A 17,817-nucleotide genomic window follows, 5' to 3' on the forward strand; every position below is an offset into this window, starting at 1 on the left:
GGACCAGGCATGGGGACGCCTCTCCATGAGATAGTGGTCAAGCATGCTACTGTCTGTGCCTTTGTTTCTCCCGCTGGAAAATAGAGAATAAGTCTTCTGACTTCATTGTGGCGCTGTGAGGGTAAGTATATTCCAGGTGACCAAGTGATTTCATTGCCTTTCTTCCTAGGAGAGTGAGTGTACTTTAAAAAGTACTCAGAGAGGCCAGGGAACTCAATGTTGGTGAAGCACAGGGCAGTAATGCTTTCAGAGCTCAGGGAACAGCTCAGAAGGGCAAGCACTAAGGCTGAGACTAGACCTGGTGCTTAGAGGACCATTTAGCACTTCGTGGAGTAGTACGAGCACCAGAGTGGAGTAATGCTGAGTAAAGACATGATCTGGCTTTAATATTTGCATGCTGAACGAAAAGATTTTTAAAATTACATCCATATCAGTCTTCTAGCTCAGGTGGAAAAACAAGGAAAGCTATAAGCTATACCTATAATTAACCTGTACCATCTGGAAATACATCTTTACTTGCTCCCTCATTAATGAGTTTATTCATCTGGGGCCAAGAAGCCAGTCAGTCCAAACGTGACCTGTCCAGAACTCAGGTAGCTAATTAGGTAGGCTCTCAGGGCAAGATTACTGATTGATGGGCCCATTTCCCACTCCTAAGACCCATACACAGAATGTCTTTTTGCCAACCAATCACTCCCCTCCTAGGATGTTGCAAGGTCTCTAGTCATGTCAATCTACCTAGATCCAGATTTGAAAGAAGTTAGACCAAAAATGTCAGGCAGAGGGCAAGGGAAAACTTTACAAAAATGGAAAATGATCTGCGGTTGACTGATATTTTCTCAGGTGTGAAAGACTCATGGTCCACCAGTGTAATATCACAAACAGGCCTCCTATCCCCCACAAATACTGATACTCTGTGGTCTCTGAGTCATTACACAGGCTGGTTACTTTGTCCCCTCAGCCCCTCTCTTCCACCAAACCACATTCTGCTTTCATGCAAAATGCTACACAAATCCTCCTGGATCCAGAAAGGCTCTTTAGACTGACCCCATTCACTGGAAAAAAAAAAAAAAATCCTTTACTGCCTTGATGAGCATGATCCACAGCCCAGAAGCATCAGCACCCTGAGAGCTTAAGAAATAGATGCTTCAGAATCCATCCCAGACCTCCTGAATCAGAATCTGCATTTAATAAGATACCTAGGTAATTCATATGCACATAAAAGCATTGCTATTGCAATCACCTTGCTGTACACCTGAAATACAACACTGGTAATCACCTATACTCCAATATAAAATAAAAAGTTAAAAAAATAAAATAAAAGGATTATCATAAAAAAAAATTGCTATTGCATCCCAGCACTCACATTCACAATTTGTCCTACAGTCATATACCTCTATACACCTGAATTGTTTTTAACAACAGCTTTACTGAGATCTAATTCACATACCGTAAAATTCACCCACTTAAAATGTACTATTCAGTGCTTTTAGTATATTCAGAGTTGTGCCACCATCACCACTATTTAAATTTAGAACATTTTTACCACCCCAAAAAGAAACCACATACCAGTCAGCCATCACTCTCCAATCCCCCCCAGCCCAAGGAACCACTGATTTACTTTTGATCTCTATCTATAGATTTGCCTATTCTTGACATTTCATATAAACGAGATCATACAATATGTGGTCTTTTGTGAATGGCTTCTTTCACTTAGCATGTTTTCAGTGTTGCAGCAGGTATTGTAGTTCATTCCTTTCAATTACCAAATAATATTGTATTGTATGGATATACAACATTTTCTTTGTCCATCCATCAGCTGATGGACATTTGGGTTGTTTTAGAGTTTTGAGCTATTACAAATAATGCTGTTATGAACATTCATTTACAAGTTTTCATGTAGACATGCTTTCATTTCTCTTGAGCATGTATCTAGTAGTGGAACTGTCTGGTCATATGTAACTCTATGCTTAACCTTTTGAGGAACTGCCAAACTGTTTTCCACAGCAGCTGCACCATTTTACATTCCCACCAGCAGTGTATGAGAGTTCCAATTTCTCCACATCTTCAACAACACTTATTGTCTTTTTGGTAAAAAGCATCCTAATGGGTGTGAAATGGCAGATCAATATGATTTTGAATTTCCCTGATGTATAATGATGTTGAACACCTTTTCACATGCTTATCAGCCATTCACATATCTTCTTTGGAGAAAAGTTTATTCAGATCCTTTGTCCTTTGTTCACTTTTAAAAAATAGACTTTTTTGTTTTTTACAGCAGTTTTAGATTCACAACAAAATTGAGTGGAAAGCACAGAGATTTCCCATATGCACCCTGCTCCCAAATATGCATAGCCTCCCTCATTACTGACATCCCCATCAGAGCAGCACCTTTGTTCCAACTGAAGAACCTACATTGACATACCATCACCCAAAGTCCATAGTTTACCTGAGAGTTCACTATTGATGTACACTCTATGGATTTGGACAAACATACAATGTCCTCATGGACACATATCCATCATTAGAGTATTATACAGAGTAGTTTCACTGACTTAAGAATTCTCTGTGCCCTGCTTATTCATCTCTCCATCCCCCCAATCCCTAGCAACCACTGATCTTTTTACTGTCTCCATAGTATTGCCTCTTCCAGAACGTCATATAGTTGAAATCATATAGTATGTAGCCTTTTCACATTGGCTTCTTTCACTTAGTAATATGCATTTAATATTCCTCCATCTCTTTTTATGGCTTGATAGCTCACTTCTTTTTAGTACTGAATAATATTCCATTCTCTGGATGTACCACAGTTTATTTATCCATTCACCTACTGAAAGGCATCTTGGTGGCTTCCAAATTTTGGCAATTATGAATAAAGCTGCTATAAACATCTGTGTGCAGGTTTCTGTGTGGACATAAGTTTTCAGCTCCTTTGGGGAAATATTAAGGAGCACAATTGCTGGATTTGGTAACAGTATGTTTAGTTTTGCAAGAAACCACCAAACTATCTTCCAAAGTGGCTGTATTATTTTGCATTCCCACCAGCAATGAATGAGAGTTCTTGTTGCTCCACATCCTTGCTAGCATTTGGTATTGTCAGTGTCTCAGATTTTGATCATTCTAATAGGTGTATAGTGGTATCTCATTTTAATTTGAATTTCCCTGACTACGAATGATGTGGGGCATCTTTCCATATACTTATATGCCATTTATATATCTTCTTTGGTGGGCTATATGTTAAGGTCTCTAGCCCACTTTTTTTCCCTTATTTATTTATTTATTTATTTGTCGGGTCTTCGTTGCTGTGTGCGGGCTTTCTCTAGTTGCGGCGAGCAGGGGCTACTCTTCGTTGCAGTGTGTGGGCTTCTCACTGCAGTGGCTTCTCTTGTTGTGGACCACGGGCTCTAGGTGCGCAGGCTTCAGTAGTTGTGGCTCTTGGGCTCTAGAGGACAGGCTCAGTAGCTGTGGTGCTTGGGCTTAGTTCCTCCACGGCATGTGAGATCTTCCCAGACCAGGGATCAAACCCATGTCCCCTGCACTGGCACGTGGATTCTTAACCATTGTGCCACCAGGCAAGTCCCTCTAGCCCACTTTTTTTTTTAAATTAATTAATTAATTTATTTATGGCTGTGTTGGGTCTTCATTTCTGTGTGAGGGCTTTCTCTAGTTGTGGCAAGCGGGGGCCACTCTTCATCGTGGTGCACGGGCCTCTCACTATCGCAGCCTCTCTTGTTGCAGAGCACAGGCTCCAGACGCGCAGGCTCAGTAATTGTGGCTCACGGGCCCAGTTGCTCCGTGGCATGTGGGATCCTCCCAGACCAGGGCTCGAACCCGTGTCCCCTGCATTGGCAGGCAGATTCTCAACCACTGCACCACCAGGGAAGCCCTCTAGCCCACTTTTAATCAGGTTGTTTTCTTATTAGTGAGTTTAAAGAGTTCTTTGTATATTTTGGATAACAATCCTTTATCTGATAGGTCTTTTGCAAATATATTCTCCCAGTTTGTGGCTTGTGCTTTCATTCTCCTGACAGTTTCTTTTGCAGAGCAAACCTTTTAATTTTAATTAAGTCTAGCTTATCAGTTCTTTCTTTCAGGGATCATGCCTTTGATGTTGTATCTAAGAAGTCACTGCCAAACCCAAGGTCACCTAGATTTTCTCCTATGTTATCTTCTAAGAGTTTTATAGTTTTGCTTTGTGATCTCATTGAGGTTTGTGGTCCATTTTAAGTTACCTTTTGTGACGGGTATAAAGCCTGTGTCTAGAACCTTTTTTTTTTTTTTTTTTTTTTTAACTTGTGGATGTCTTGATTGCTCTAGCACCATTTGTTGACAGACTCTCTTTGCTCCATTGTATTGCCTTTACCACTTTGTCAAAGATGAATTGAATAAATTTACGTAGGTCTATCTCTGAGCTCTCCATTCTGTTCCACTGATCTATTTGTCTATTCTTTCACCAGTACCACAGTGTCTTGATTACTATAACTTTATAGTAAGTTTTGAAGTTGGGTAAGTAGTCCTCCAATTTTGTTCTTCTCCTTCAATACTGTATTGGGTATTCTAGGTATTTTGCTTCTCCATAGAAACTTTAGAATCAGTTTATTGATAGCTATAAAATACCTTGCTGGGATTTTGATTGGGATTGCAATGAATCTATAGATCAAGTTGGGAAGAACTGACATCCTGACAACATTAAGTCTTCCTTTATATGGACACGGAATATCTCTCCATTTAGTTCTTCTTTGATATCTTTCATCAGTTTTACAGTTTTCCTCATATAGGTCTTGTACATATTTTGCTATATTTATATCTACATATGTTATTTTTATTTGTGCTAAAGTAAATGGTATTGTGGGGTTTCTTAAAAGATTTTTTTTCATGTGGACCATTTTTAAAGTCTTTACCTAATTTGTTGCCATACTGCTTCTGTTTTATGTTTTGGTTTTTTGGCTGCGAGTCACGTAGGATCTCAGCTCCCCGACCAGGGATCGAACCCACACCCGCTGCACTGGAAGGTGAATTCTAACGACTGTACCACCAGGGAAGTCCCTGGTATTGTGCTTTTAATTGCAAATTCCATTTGTTCATTCCTGGTATACAGGAAAGCAGTTGACTTTGGTATATTAACTGCATATCCTGCAACCCTGCTATAATAGCTTATTAGTACTACGAGGTTTTTGGTTGATCCTTTCTATAGATGACCATTTCATCTGTGAACAAAGATGGTTTTATTTCTTCCTTTCAAATCTATATTCATTTTATTTCCTTTTCTTGCCTTATTGTGTTAGCTAGGACTTCCAGTATGATGCTGAAAAGCAGTGGTCAGAGGGAACAACCTTGCCTTGTTCCTGATCTTAGTGGAAAACTTCATGCTTCTCACCAGGTAAGTATGTTAGCTGTAAGTTTTGGGTAGATATTCTTTATCAAGTTGAGGAAGTTCCCCTATATTCCTAGTTTAATGAGAAATTTTTATCTTGAATGGGTGTTGGATTTTGTCAAATGATTTTTCTGCATATATAGATATGTTCATGCAATTTTTCTTCTTTAATCTGTTGATGTGATAGATTACATTAATTAATTTTTCAAATATTGAACCAGGTTTGCATACCTAGGATAAATTCCACCTGTTCATGGTGTATGATCCTTTTTATACACTGCTGGATTCAATTTGTTAATGTTTTGTTAATGATTTTTACATCTATGTTCATGAGAGACATTGGTCTATAGTTGTCTTGCAATATCTTTGTCTGGTTTTGGTATTAGGGTAATGCTGACCTCATAGAATGAGTTAGGAAGTATTCACTCTGCTTCTATCTTCTGAAAGAGACTGTAGAGAATTGCTATAATTTCTTCCTTAAATGTTTGGTAGAATTCACCAGTGAACCCATCTGGGCCTGGTACTTTCTGCTTTGGAAGGTTATTAATTATTCAATGAATTTCTTTAATAGATATAGGCCAATTCTGATTGTCTGTCTTCTTGTGTGAGTTTTGACCGATTGTGTCTTTGAAGGAATTGGTCCATTTCATCTAGGTTATCAAATTTGTGGTCAGAGTTGTTCATAGTATTCCTTTATTATCCTTTTAGTGTCCATTGGCTCTGTAGTGATGTCCCCTCTTTCATTTCTGATGTTAGGAATTTGTATCCTCTATTTTTTCTTAGTTAGCCTGGCTACAGGTTTATCAACTTTATTAATCTTTTCAAAGAACCAACTTTTGATTTTGTTGATTTTTTTCTAGATTTCCTGTTTTCAATTTCATTGATTTCTGCTCTAATTTTTATTATTTCTTTTCTTCTGCTTATCTTGGATTTAATTTGCGCTTTTTCTGGTTTCCAAAGGTGGAAGTTTGGATGACTGATTTTAGATCTTTCCTGTTTTTCTAATATGTGCATTCAGTGCTACACATTTCCCTCTAAGCTCTGCTTTTGCTGTATCCACAAATTTTGATACGTTTTCATATTCATTTAGTTCAAACATATTTAAATTTCTCTTGAGATTTCTTTTTTGATCCATGTGTTATTTAAGCAGCATGTTGTTTAATCTCCCAAGTATTTGTGGATTTTTCCAGCTATCTTCCTGTTACTGATTTCTGATTTAATTCCATTGTGCACTGAGAGCAGAAAATATATGATTTTTATTCTTTTAAATTTGTTAAGGTATATTTTATGGCCCACAATGTGGTCTATCCTGGTGAATGCTCCATGAGAACTTGAGAAGATTGTCTATTCTGCTGTTGCTGGATGAAATAGTCTATAAATATCCATTATATTCAGTTAATTGATGGTATCATTGAGTTCAGCCTTGCCTTCATGAATTTTCTGCTTGCTAGATCTGCCCCTTTGTGACACAGGAGTGTTGAATTCTCCAACTATAACAGTGGATTCATCTATTTCTCCTTGCAGTACTATCATTTTTTGCCTTATGTATTTTCACACCCTATTGTTAGGTACACACACATTAAGACATTGTTATGTCTTCTTGGAGAACTGACTCCTTTATCATTATGTAATGCCCCTCTTTTTTTAAATTAATTAATTAATTAATTTATTTATTTTTGGCTGCGTTGGGTCTTCGTTGTTGCACGCAGGCTTTCTCTAGTTGCAGCGAGCGGGGGCTACTCTTCATTGCGATGCACAGGCTTCTCATTGTGGTGGCTTCTCTTGTTGCAGAGCACAGGCTCTAGGCATGCGGACTTCAGTAGTTGTGGCACACGGGCTTGGTTACTCCGCAGCATGTGGGATCTTCCTGGACCAGGGCTCGAACCCGTGTCCCCTGCACTGGCAGGCAGATTCTTAACCACTGTGCCACCAGGGAAGCCCTGTAATGCTCCTCTTGATCCCTGATAACTTTCTGTGCTCTGAAGTCTGCTCTATCTGAAATTAATATAGCTACTCCTGCTTTCTTTTGATTGTCAGCCTGATATATCTTTCCCCATTCCTTTACTTTTAATCTATATGTGTCCTTTTATTTAAAATGGGGTTCTTTTAGATATATAGTTGGGTCTTGTATTTTTTATCCACTCTGACAATCTCTGTTTTTTAACTGATGCATTTAGATCATTAATGTTCAAAGTGATTATTAATATAGTTGGATTAGCATCTACTATATTAGTTACTGTTTTCTATTTGTTGCCCTTATTCTTTGTTTCTATTTTTGTCTTCCAATCTTTTTCTGCCTTTTGTAGCTTTAACTGAGAATATTATATGATTACATTCTCTTTCCTTTCTTAGCTTATCAGTTATACTTTTAAAAAAAAATTATTATTATTAATATTTTTTGGCCTAACTGTGCAGCTTGTGGGATCTTAGTTCCCAGACCAGGGATGGAAACCAGGCCCTCGGCAGTGAAAGTGTACTGGACTGCCAGGGAATTCCCTATGCTTTTATTTTTACTTCTTTTAGTGGTTGCTCTAGAGTTTGTAGTATACATTTACAAATAATAAAACCCACTTTCAAATAATACTATACCACCTTACAGATAGTCTGAGTACCTTATAACAACAAAATAATCCTAATTCCTCCCTTTCATCCCTTGTATCATTGCTGTCACTCATTTCACTTATCCATAAATACACACACACAAACATACATAGTCAAATATAGTGTTGGTATTATTACTTTGAAAAAACTATTCTGTTAGATCAATCAACAATATGTAAAATAGGGAATTCTCTGGTGGTCCAGTGGTTAGGACTCCATGCTCTCACTGCCAAGGGCCCAGGTTCGATCCCTGGTCGAGAAACTAAAATCCTATAAGCTGTGTGGTGCAGCAAAAAAAAAATATATATATATACATATATATATAAAATAAAAGAGCATCTACAAATATCTTATAGCTTACATTATATTTAATGGTGAAAGATTGAATGCTTTCCCCCTAAGATCAGAAATGTCAGGATGTCCACCCTCACCACTACTATTCAACATAATACTGAAGTTTCTAGCCAGCAAAATAAGGCAATAAAAGGTACAGATTAGAAAGAAATAAAACTGCCCCTTATTTGCAGATGACATCATGGCCTACATAGAATATCCCAAAGAATCTACCAAAAAAAAAAAAACAAGGCTAGAACTTATAAGTGAGTTCAATGAGGTGGCAGAATACAATATAAACATACACACAAAAATTGTATTTCTATATATTAGCAATGAACATATGGAAAATGACATTTAAGATACAATAAAACTTACAATCGCTCATTAAAAAAAGAATTAGTAAAATAAATGTTTTTATTCTACCTTCACTTATTCCCTCTCCAATGCTCTTCCTTTCTTTATGTAGATCTGAGGCTCTGACTTCTATTATTTTCCTCTCTCTAAAGAGCTTCTTTTAACATTTCTTGCAAGGTAGACCTACTGGCAATAAATTTGCTCTATTTTTGTCTGTCTTTATTTCTCCTCTTTTGAAGGCTAATTTCATGGGATACCGAATTCTAGGCTGGTGGGGTTTTTGTTTTTTTCAATACTATAAACATTTCATTCTACTCTCTTCTTGCTTGCCTGGTTTCTGAGGATAAAATGGATGTAATTCTTATCTTTGCTCCTCTGTAGGTTAAGGTGTTGTCTCCTCTGGCTTCTTTCAGGATTTTTTGTCTTTGATTTTCTATCATTTGAAAAATGATATGCCTAGATTTACTGGGGGGTTCTGGCATTTATCCTGCTTGGTGTTTTCTGAACTTCCTGGATCAGTGGTTTGGTGTCTGACATTAATTCGGGAAAATTCTCAGTCATTATTGTTTCAAATATTGTTTCTCTCCTTCTTCTCCTTCTGGTATTCTCATGATGCATCTGTCTTAGTCTGTTCAGGCTGCTATAATAAAATACCATTGACCAGGTGGCTTATAAACAACAAACATTTACTTCTCACATTTCTGGAGTGTGGGAAGTCCGGGATCACAGCATAAGCAGATTCTGTGTCTGGTGAGGGCTTCCTGGTTCATAGACACCTGACTTTTTGCTATGTCCTCACATGGTGCAAGGGTCTAGGAAACTCTGTGGGGCCTCTTTTATAAGTGCACAAATCCCAATTATGAGGGCTCTGCCCCCATGACCTAACCACCTCCCAAAGGCCCCACCTCCTAATACCATCACCTTGAGGATTAGGAGTTTAACATATGAATTTGGGGGGAACACAAACATTCAGACCACAGCAGCATACATTACTTTTGTAGTTGTCCCACAGTTCTTGGTTATTTTGTTTTTTCTAGTCTTTTTTCTTTTTCCTTTTATAGGTTTCTACTCAAATATCCTCAAGCTCAGAGATTCTTTCCTCAGCCATGTCTAGTCTACTGATAAGCCCATTAAAGGCATTCTTCATTTCTGTTATAGTGTTTTTGATCTCTAAACACTTCTTTTTGGTTCTTTCTTAGAATTTCCATCTCTCTGTTTACAATGCCCAGTTGTTCTTGCATGTCATCTACTTTACCCATTCGAGCCTTAGCATGGTAATCATACTTATTTTAAATTCCCTGTCTAATAATTCCAAGATCCCTGCCATAGATGGGTCTAATTCTGATACCTGGTATGTCTCTTCAAAGTATGTTTTTTACTTTTTAGTATACCTTGTAATTTTTTCTTGATAGCTGGGCATGATATACCAGGTAAAAGGAACTGCTATAAATAGACCTTTAGTAATGTGGTGGTATGTTGAGGGAGGGGAAGCATTCTATAGTCCTATGATTGGGTTTCAGTCTTTTAGTGAGTCTGTGCCTCTGGAATGTGAACTTCACAAGTGCTTCTCAGTGCCTCACCCACCCCTCTTAGGTGGGACATGATGGTGTGAGTGGACTGGAGTTGGGTATTTCCCTTCTCCAAGATGAAAGGCTAGAGCTGACTAGAGATGGGTATTTCCTTTCCCCTGGGTCAGTTAGGCTCTGATAAAACCCCAACAGGTTAGGCTCTGGTTAAAGTTTCCCCTGATGGCAGACCTTAAGAAGAACAGAATTCTCTGTAGTATTTTTAAATGGCTCCTTTCCCCCACCCCTGCCCAAAGCACAAAAGGGTTTTTCTCAATACTCAGTGTAAGAACCTGATAGATATCCAAGAAGTCATTGTGGGGGGCCCTCAATGACTGAGTCCCCCTGGAGTTTTTTAACTCTGAGTTGTCCACACTGAGCCTCCAGCAATTCATCAATTACATTCCATGTTTCCCTTCTCCAGCACTGGTTCCCACAGAGGTTTCTGCTTCTGTAAGTTGTGATTCTCTATAGTCACCTGTTTGTCTCTCCAATTTGGGGGGCAGCAATTTGCCTTTGCCCTATGACCTTACTTCTCTTAAAAATCTAAGAATTGTTAATTTTTCAGTTTGTTCAGCTTTTTACTTGTTCTTAGGACAGAATGGTGATTTCCAAGCTTCTTACATGCCTACTGGAACTCTTTTGCCCATTTTTAAAATTAAGCTATTTATATTTTTATTACTGAGTTGTAAAAGTTTTTTATATATTCTGGATACAAAACCCCTTATCTGATATATGACTTGCAAGTCTCCCATTCTGTGGGTTGTCTTTTTACTTTCTTGGTGGTATCCTTTGCAATACAAAAGTTTTTCATTGTGATGAAACCCAATTTACTTTTTCTTTTATTGCTTGTGTTTTTGGTGTCATATCTAAGAAACCGTTACCTAATTTGGTAGTGATTTATAACTGTTTTCTTCTAAGAGTTTTATAGTTTTAGTTATTACATTTAGGTCATTGGTCTGTTTTGAGTCAATGTTTGTATATGGTGTGAGGCAGGAGTCCTACTAGCATGTGGCTATCTAGTTGTTTCAGTGTCATTTGTTGAAAAGACTATTCATTCCCCATGTGTACCTGATTGTTCACATTGGCTCTTAACTCTCTAAGATGGTGCAACACTCTTGTTTTCCACATCATTTTCTTAAGTGTCCACATAGCTCTATAAATTTTGCTGACAGAACCTCAGAAAGACTAAAAAGGTAGCTGGAGATATATAATACCATATATCCAATACGATAAACAACATATGTAAATCATACCATAGAGAAAGAAAAAGCCTAAAGAAAGCCTCTGAAGCTATCTGTGAGGTTTGATACATTTATTCATTTACTCAACTCTCATTTAAGGTACTTCTGTTCTAAATGTGTAGGTTCTGGGCTAGGCATGGAGATACAAAGATGAACCAGACTTTTTTTCCTGCCCTTGAGAAGACAGATTTAAAAATAAAATAATTAGGTTGTTTTAAAAGCATGAATTTACTCAGCAGAGGGAGCACAATTGTTTCCATTTTACAGAAGGCACAAATGAGATATAAAGGAGAAAAATGACTCACTGAAGATCACTGATATGGGGCATAGGGATAGGAGTGATGGGGAGAGGATCACAGACCTTAAGGGAGAAATCAGAGTCAGGGCTTAGGGCCACAAATGGCCAGGCCAATGACTAGTCACAAGGTCCTGCTAGTGCCACGTTATGACTTTCATGGGCCCTAGGTACTTTTGCCTTTGTGGAACCCTTTCTCTATTAGAAAAATATTTAAAAATATATTTTATGACTGCATTGATATAATATAATCCAAGATGAATTATATTCATTTTTTCTTCTGATTAAAAGAAATTAAGACATTTTTATGGGCCCCCGGGTACTGTGCCTATTGGATAAGTCGGCCCTGAGTCCTGCTGTCTCCCCACAGCTATGCACCAAGAATTCTCTCCCCAGCTGCCAAATCACATAGCTCTGCTGCTTCTGAGATTCTGTTCTCTACCGGGCCTGATCAAGCGGCATGAGGTTTAGGTTCACATTAAATCTCACACTGCCTAAATCCACACAGAAAAGGTAACCTCACTCTACTCCTATGAGCACTATACAGTTATTGGGCAATCATTTGCCAATAATGTGTATTCTGTGTTCAAGGAAGGTTTAGATACATTCACGAATGATCAAACCCAAAGAAACAGACATGTCATGACCTACAAACACCAAAGTCATAGAAAGCATGTGCCTGGCATCTTGAAGACAGCCAATAAATATCTGTTCATTCAATCACAAGACAGGCATAAAACAAAGTCTCTTCCCTTATAAAACTTACCATCTAATGAAGAAGACAAACAATAAATATACAAAATAAGCATATATTTATATATATGAAATAATTTCTGGTAGCAGTGTTATGAAGAAAAAGAAAGCAGGGTAAGAGCAGAAAGAATGAAAAAGGAGTGCATTATGTGGCTACATGTAGACACTCTGGTTTGGTTTCCCCAAAAAGACTTCCAATAACAGGAGAACTTGCTGGGCAGGCTGAATAGTGAAACTAGCCCATGCAGTATGTCTTATTTCCTTGGGTTTTACCTCATTCCCACTTTTCACCCCAAGAAATGGCTTCAGGGCAACAACCACCTTTCTCAGTGACAAGAAAAAGAGTTGTAGGTCCTAATCTGGCATAGCTATTTACTTGCTATATGTCAATGAACAGGGCACTTCTCTCTATGCCTGTTTCCCCATATATAAAATGAGGGAATTGGCTTAAGTGACTTTCAAGGTCCCTTAAAGCTAAAATGCTATAATAATTCATACCAAATCTGCCAAATCTGTCTAACTCCAAAGCTCTGGAGTCAGCTATAATACTTTGGCTTTCCAAACTGCCACAGTTACCTTAGTTACCACAGAAGTGAAAGCAAAATGCCTTTAGTGTAGTGAGGTGTGATTTAACAGGATGCTACCAAATTAAATCAATGAAAATTTACCAAGTGACTACCATAAGCATGCATCAGGAATATCCATCATTTGGGGGATGGCCTCTTGCCCTGGCTTCAAGTACCTTCTAACTGCAAAGGGCCCTAAACTCTGGAACCCCATCTACCAGGGCAACCAGGAACTTCAAAGGTCTCAGCTGATCCTGTCAAGTTACAGAATGATCAATCATGCAGCTAGAGACTTCACTCTTTCACAAAACATTAGAGATGAATAAGCCCAACCTTTGCCCTTGAGGTAGTCACAGTCCAGGGGGTAGGGGTGAGACAGATTAAACATAATATGATAAGGATAACCACTGACATATAAACAAAATGCTGTGTAAGCCCAGAGAAAGGAGAGATTAGTTAGTTCCTGAACCTGGTACAGCAAAACCACCAGGCTGGCTGCCTCTATCTCGTGGGGACAGATACTATGGTGTGCTGAGTGATTAGGATTACAAGTGAAGTCCAAAGTTTCACAGGCTACCCCTATTTGTAACTCATTATTCCCCTCTCACTCACATTCTTCTCCAACCCCTTAGCCCTGGCAAGAATTCCAGGCCAATAAATTAAAGTGGAACTACCTCACTTTTCAGACCTCATATGTCAGCTGGGGATCATGCAGACATTGGTTATGCTTAACCTAACTGAAAAGCCTGACGTGGACAGCACACTGTAGGCAGTGGAGTCAGAGTAGATGCTGGCTGAAAATAACCGCTATGGCTGCTGTCTGCCCTCCACTCCTACCCCTCCTACCATCACCAGAAAAGCACATCCTCCAGGCCAGCTGAATTGGAAAGCTTTTTTAAAGAAACTTTTAAAATTTATACAAAAGTGGAAGGAATAGTTTAATGACCTCTCTCCCATTCAACAATTATCAAATTTGGGGGCACCTAATGTACACTTCTTTGGTTCTTCAATTCCTACCCCATAAAATTCATATTTCTCAGACTGGCTTCCTCCCCACCTGACCCTCCTCTCTTACTCTTTCCCATATGCACTCCAGCCTCTAATACACTCTATACTTTTCTACCCATCCTTAAAGATCCAACCCAGATGTCACCTCTTACAGAGCCCTTCCAGAACAGAACTTTCTACAGCTTTCTATGAAACTCCTAAAGCCCTAAATCTGGACTATCCATGTGCTGATCACATCTACCCACCTATGAAATCTCCCTCCAATTTTTCATTGCCACACCTTCTTGGTTCAGACTTTATCTCGTGCTCTCTCCTAGACCTGCAGTGACTTCTGAGTGATCTCCTTGATGCAAATCTTGCCAGTACAGATTCATAACAGGAGCAGCCACAGTAATCTTTATTAGACACACATCTGACTGCATCAGCCCCCTACTTTGACAAACTTTGATAACTTTCTACTGCCTTTGGATTAAAGTCCAAACTCCTTTGTATGACACACAAGGTGTTTCATAATGTGGTATATAACCAGCTACTTATCTCACCACCTCCAACAAACGGCTTTTACTCCAGCCACACTAAACCACCTACCACTCTAAGGTGCTCTTCCCTTTTAGCCCTCAGTGCTTTGGCTGCTGCTGTCTTCTCTCCTTAGAATTCTTTCCTCACCTTCACTGTCTAGTTCATTTCTATTCCTTCTTTAAGATGTAGCTCAAATATCACCTCCTTTGTAACACATTCTCCAACTTTATTCGTTCACACACCCATTCAACAACTGTTAACTGATCATATGTTAAGCTCTAGACAGGGGATACAATAAATAACAGCTCTCACTCTCAAGGAGCTTAGAGTCTAGTAGATCTCCTCAGGTGGAGTAATTCCTTTCCTCCTCTGTTCTCCTGCAGAAATTTACAATTTGCACAAACCTCTAAGGTCCCATTTATTACTTTTTATACTTGTTTCTGTTTCCCTCACTAGACTCTAATCATCTTGAGGCCAAGGATCTTTTCTTATTTTTAAGGCTTTGTTGAGGTATAGCATCCATATCAGGTGGACAGTTCAATGACTGTTCATATATTTATAGAGTTGTACAGCCATCTTATTTTAAATCATTTCCATCACTCTAAAAAGAAAGCTCAAGCCCACTGGCCAACTCCCTATTCCTATCCCTAGACCTAAGCAACCACTAATCTACTTTATATCTCTATAGATCTGTCTATTCTAGACCTTTCATGTAAATGAAGTCATACAATATGCTGTCTTTTTTGACTGGCTTCTTTTTTTAAAAAAATAAATTTATTTTTATTTGTTTGTTTATTGATTGATTGATTGATTGGCTGTGTTCGGTCTTCGTTGCTCCACGCAGGCTTTCTCTAGTTGTGGTGAGCAGGGGCTACTCTTAGTTGTGATGCGTGGGCTTCTCATTGCTGTGGCTTCTCTTGTTGCGGAGCACGGGCTCTAGGCGCGTGGGCTTCAGTAGTTGTGGCACGCAGGCTCAGCAGTTGTGGTTCACAGGCTCTAGAGTTCAGGATCAGTAGTTGTGGCACATGGACTTAGTTGCTCTGTGGCATGTGGGATCTTCCTGGACCAGGGATCGAACCTGTGTCCCCTGCACTGGCAGGCGGATTCTTAACCATTGCGCCACCAGGGAAGTCCCTTGACTGGCTTCTTTCATGTAGCATAATGTTCTTCAAAGATCATCCATATTACAGCATGTATCAGTAGTTCACTCCTTTTTCTTAACAAGTAATCTTCCACTGTATGGATATACATTTTATTTATCCATTTACCAGCTGATACACATTTGAGTTGTTTCTACTTTTTGGCTATTATAATATTGCTATGAACATTTGTGTATAAGCTTTTATGGGGACATATGTTTTTATTTCTCAAGTAAATATCTGGAGTGGAATTACTGGGTCATATGGTAACTCTACGCTTAACCTTTTGAGGAATTGCCAAACTGTTTTCCACAGCAGCTGCACCACTTTACATTTCCACTAGCAGTGTATGAGGATTCCAATTTTTCCACATCCACAACACTTGTTATTATGTCTTTTTGATTACAGCATCATAGTGGGTATGAAGTGGTATCTCACTGTAGTTTTGATTTGCATTTCTCAGATGGCTAATGATGTTCAACATCTTTTCATGTGCTTATTGGCCATTTATATATTTTCTTTGGAAACAGGTCTATTCAGATCGTTTGTTCATTTTTTATTGGATTATTTATCTTTTTCTTGTTGAGTTTAAGAGTTCATTACATATCCCAAACACAAGTCCCTCATCAGATATATGGTTTGCAAATATTTTCTCCCATTTAGCAATCCTAAGTGGTCTGAGGATCATCTGATTCTTACTAAGTTTTGCATTTCAAAGAACTAGCACGTAATCTGGCACACTGTATGTGTTCAATAAATGTTAAATGGATGTTACATAACATTAACTGCTTTGAAGACAAGAATAATGCCTTAGGGACTTCCCTGGTGGTGCAGTGGTTAAGAATCCGCCTGCCAATGCAGGGAACACGGGTTCGAGCCCTGGTCCGGGAAGATCCCACATGCCGTGGAGCAACTAAGCCCATGTGCCACAACTACTGAGCCTGCGTTCTAGAGCCTCTGAGCCACAGTTTCTGGCACAGTATCTGTTCATTCAATCACAAGACAGGCATAAAACAAAGTCTCTTCCCTTATAAAACCATCTAATGAAGAAGACAGACAATAAATATACAAAATAAGCATATATTTATATATATGAAATAATTTCTGGTAGCAGTGTTATGAAGAAAAGAAAGCAGGGTAAGAGCCCTGCTCTTACTACTGAGCCCACGAGCCACAACTACTGAAGCCCGCGTGCCTAGAGCCCATGCTCCACAACGAGAGGCCACCGCAACAAGAGAAGCCACTGCACTGAGAAGCACGCGCACTGCAACGCAGAGTAGCCCCGGCTCTCCGCAACTAGAGAAAGCCTGCGCACAGCAACGAAGACCCAACACAGCCAAAAGTAAATAAATAAATTTATTTTTTAAAAAAAGAATAATGCCTTACTCATTCAGCATCTCCGTCACACTTCACACCTAGCACTAGACACAAAGCACACACCTTGGAAAGACACAGAGACTGAGTAACTCTCACTTGAACAGACAGTGGGGATGATGTTGCAAAAGAATCCAGAGGAACTTGGAAAGCCATCTGAAACCAACAGAACTTACCTGTTTATATTGGCTACTACCAGTTACCCCTGAGACAGCTGCTGCTCTCTGAGAATAAGAAGCAACTTCTATATAAGCCATTCTTGCAGTGGCCCACACTCAGAAGTAGTCATCAAAATGCTCTATTACTTAGAAAACTGGTCCTCTCCCTCCATTCCCTTAGCCAGTGGGAGATATCAAGCACATGACAGCACTAACTGACATGCTGGCTTTGCCTGAAGTGACCTTTCTTCTCCTTAAGGAGCTCAAACTTGATCTAAAGAGACAGGCTGGTATCTGGACCACATCAGAGATGGAGAGCTGGCAAAGGTGCTCCATCCTTTGTGGTTTCTAAGTTAGAAAGTGACTCTTCCTCTTAAGCACTAACATGAAATCCTTCGTGATCATTAATAGCCAACAGTAAATACTTTCCAAACTTAACACAGAATACAAATAGGACTGAAGGAATCTTTGGGGAGAAGGAAAAACTGAAGAACATGGCTTGTTGCACCAGAAGGCCTAGGTCAGTGGGGC

General features: G+C 39.1%; 1 protein-coding gene across 3 annotated transcripts in view; it reads right to left on the minus strand.

The window, feature by feature from the left end:
- Positions 1 to 17,817, minus strand: part of RNF121 (ring finger protein 121) — an 84,937-nt gene that overhangs the window by 53,005 nt on the left and 14,115 nt on the right. The gene's annotated exons all lie outside the window — the stretch shown is intronic.

The sequence above is a fragment of the Balaenoptera physalus genome (genome assembly GCF_965194825.1).
Source record: "Balaenoptera physalus genome assembly, chromosome: 10".
NCBI classification, from domain to species: domain Eukaryota; kingdom Metazoa; phylum Chordata; class Mammalia; order Artiodactyla; family Balaenopteridae; genus Balaenoptera; species Balaenoptera physalus.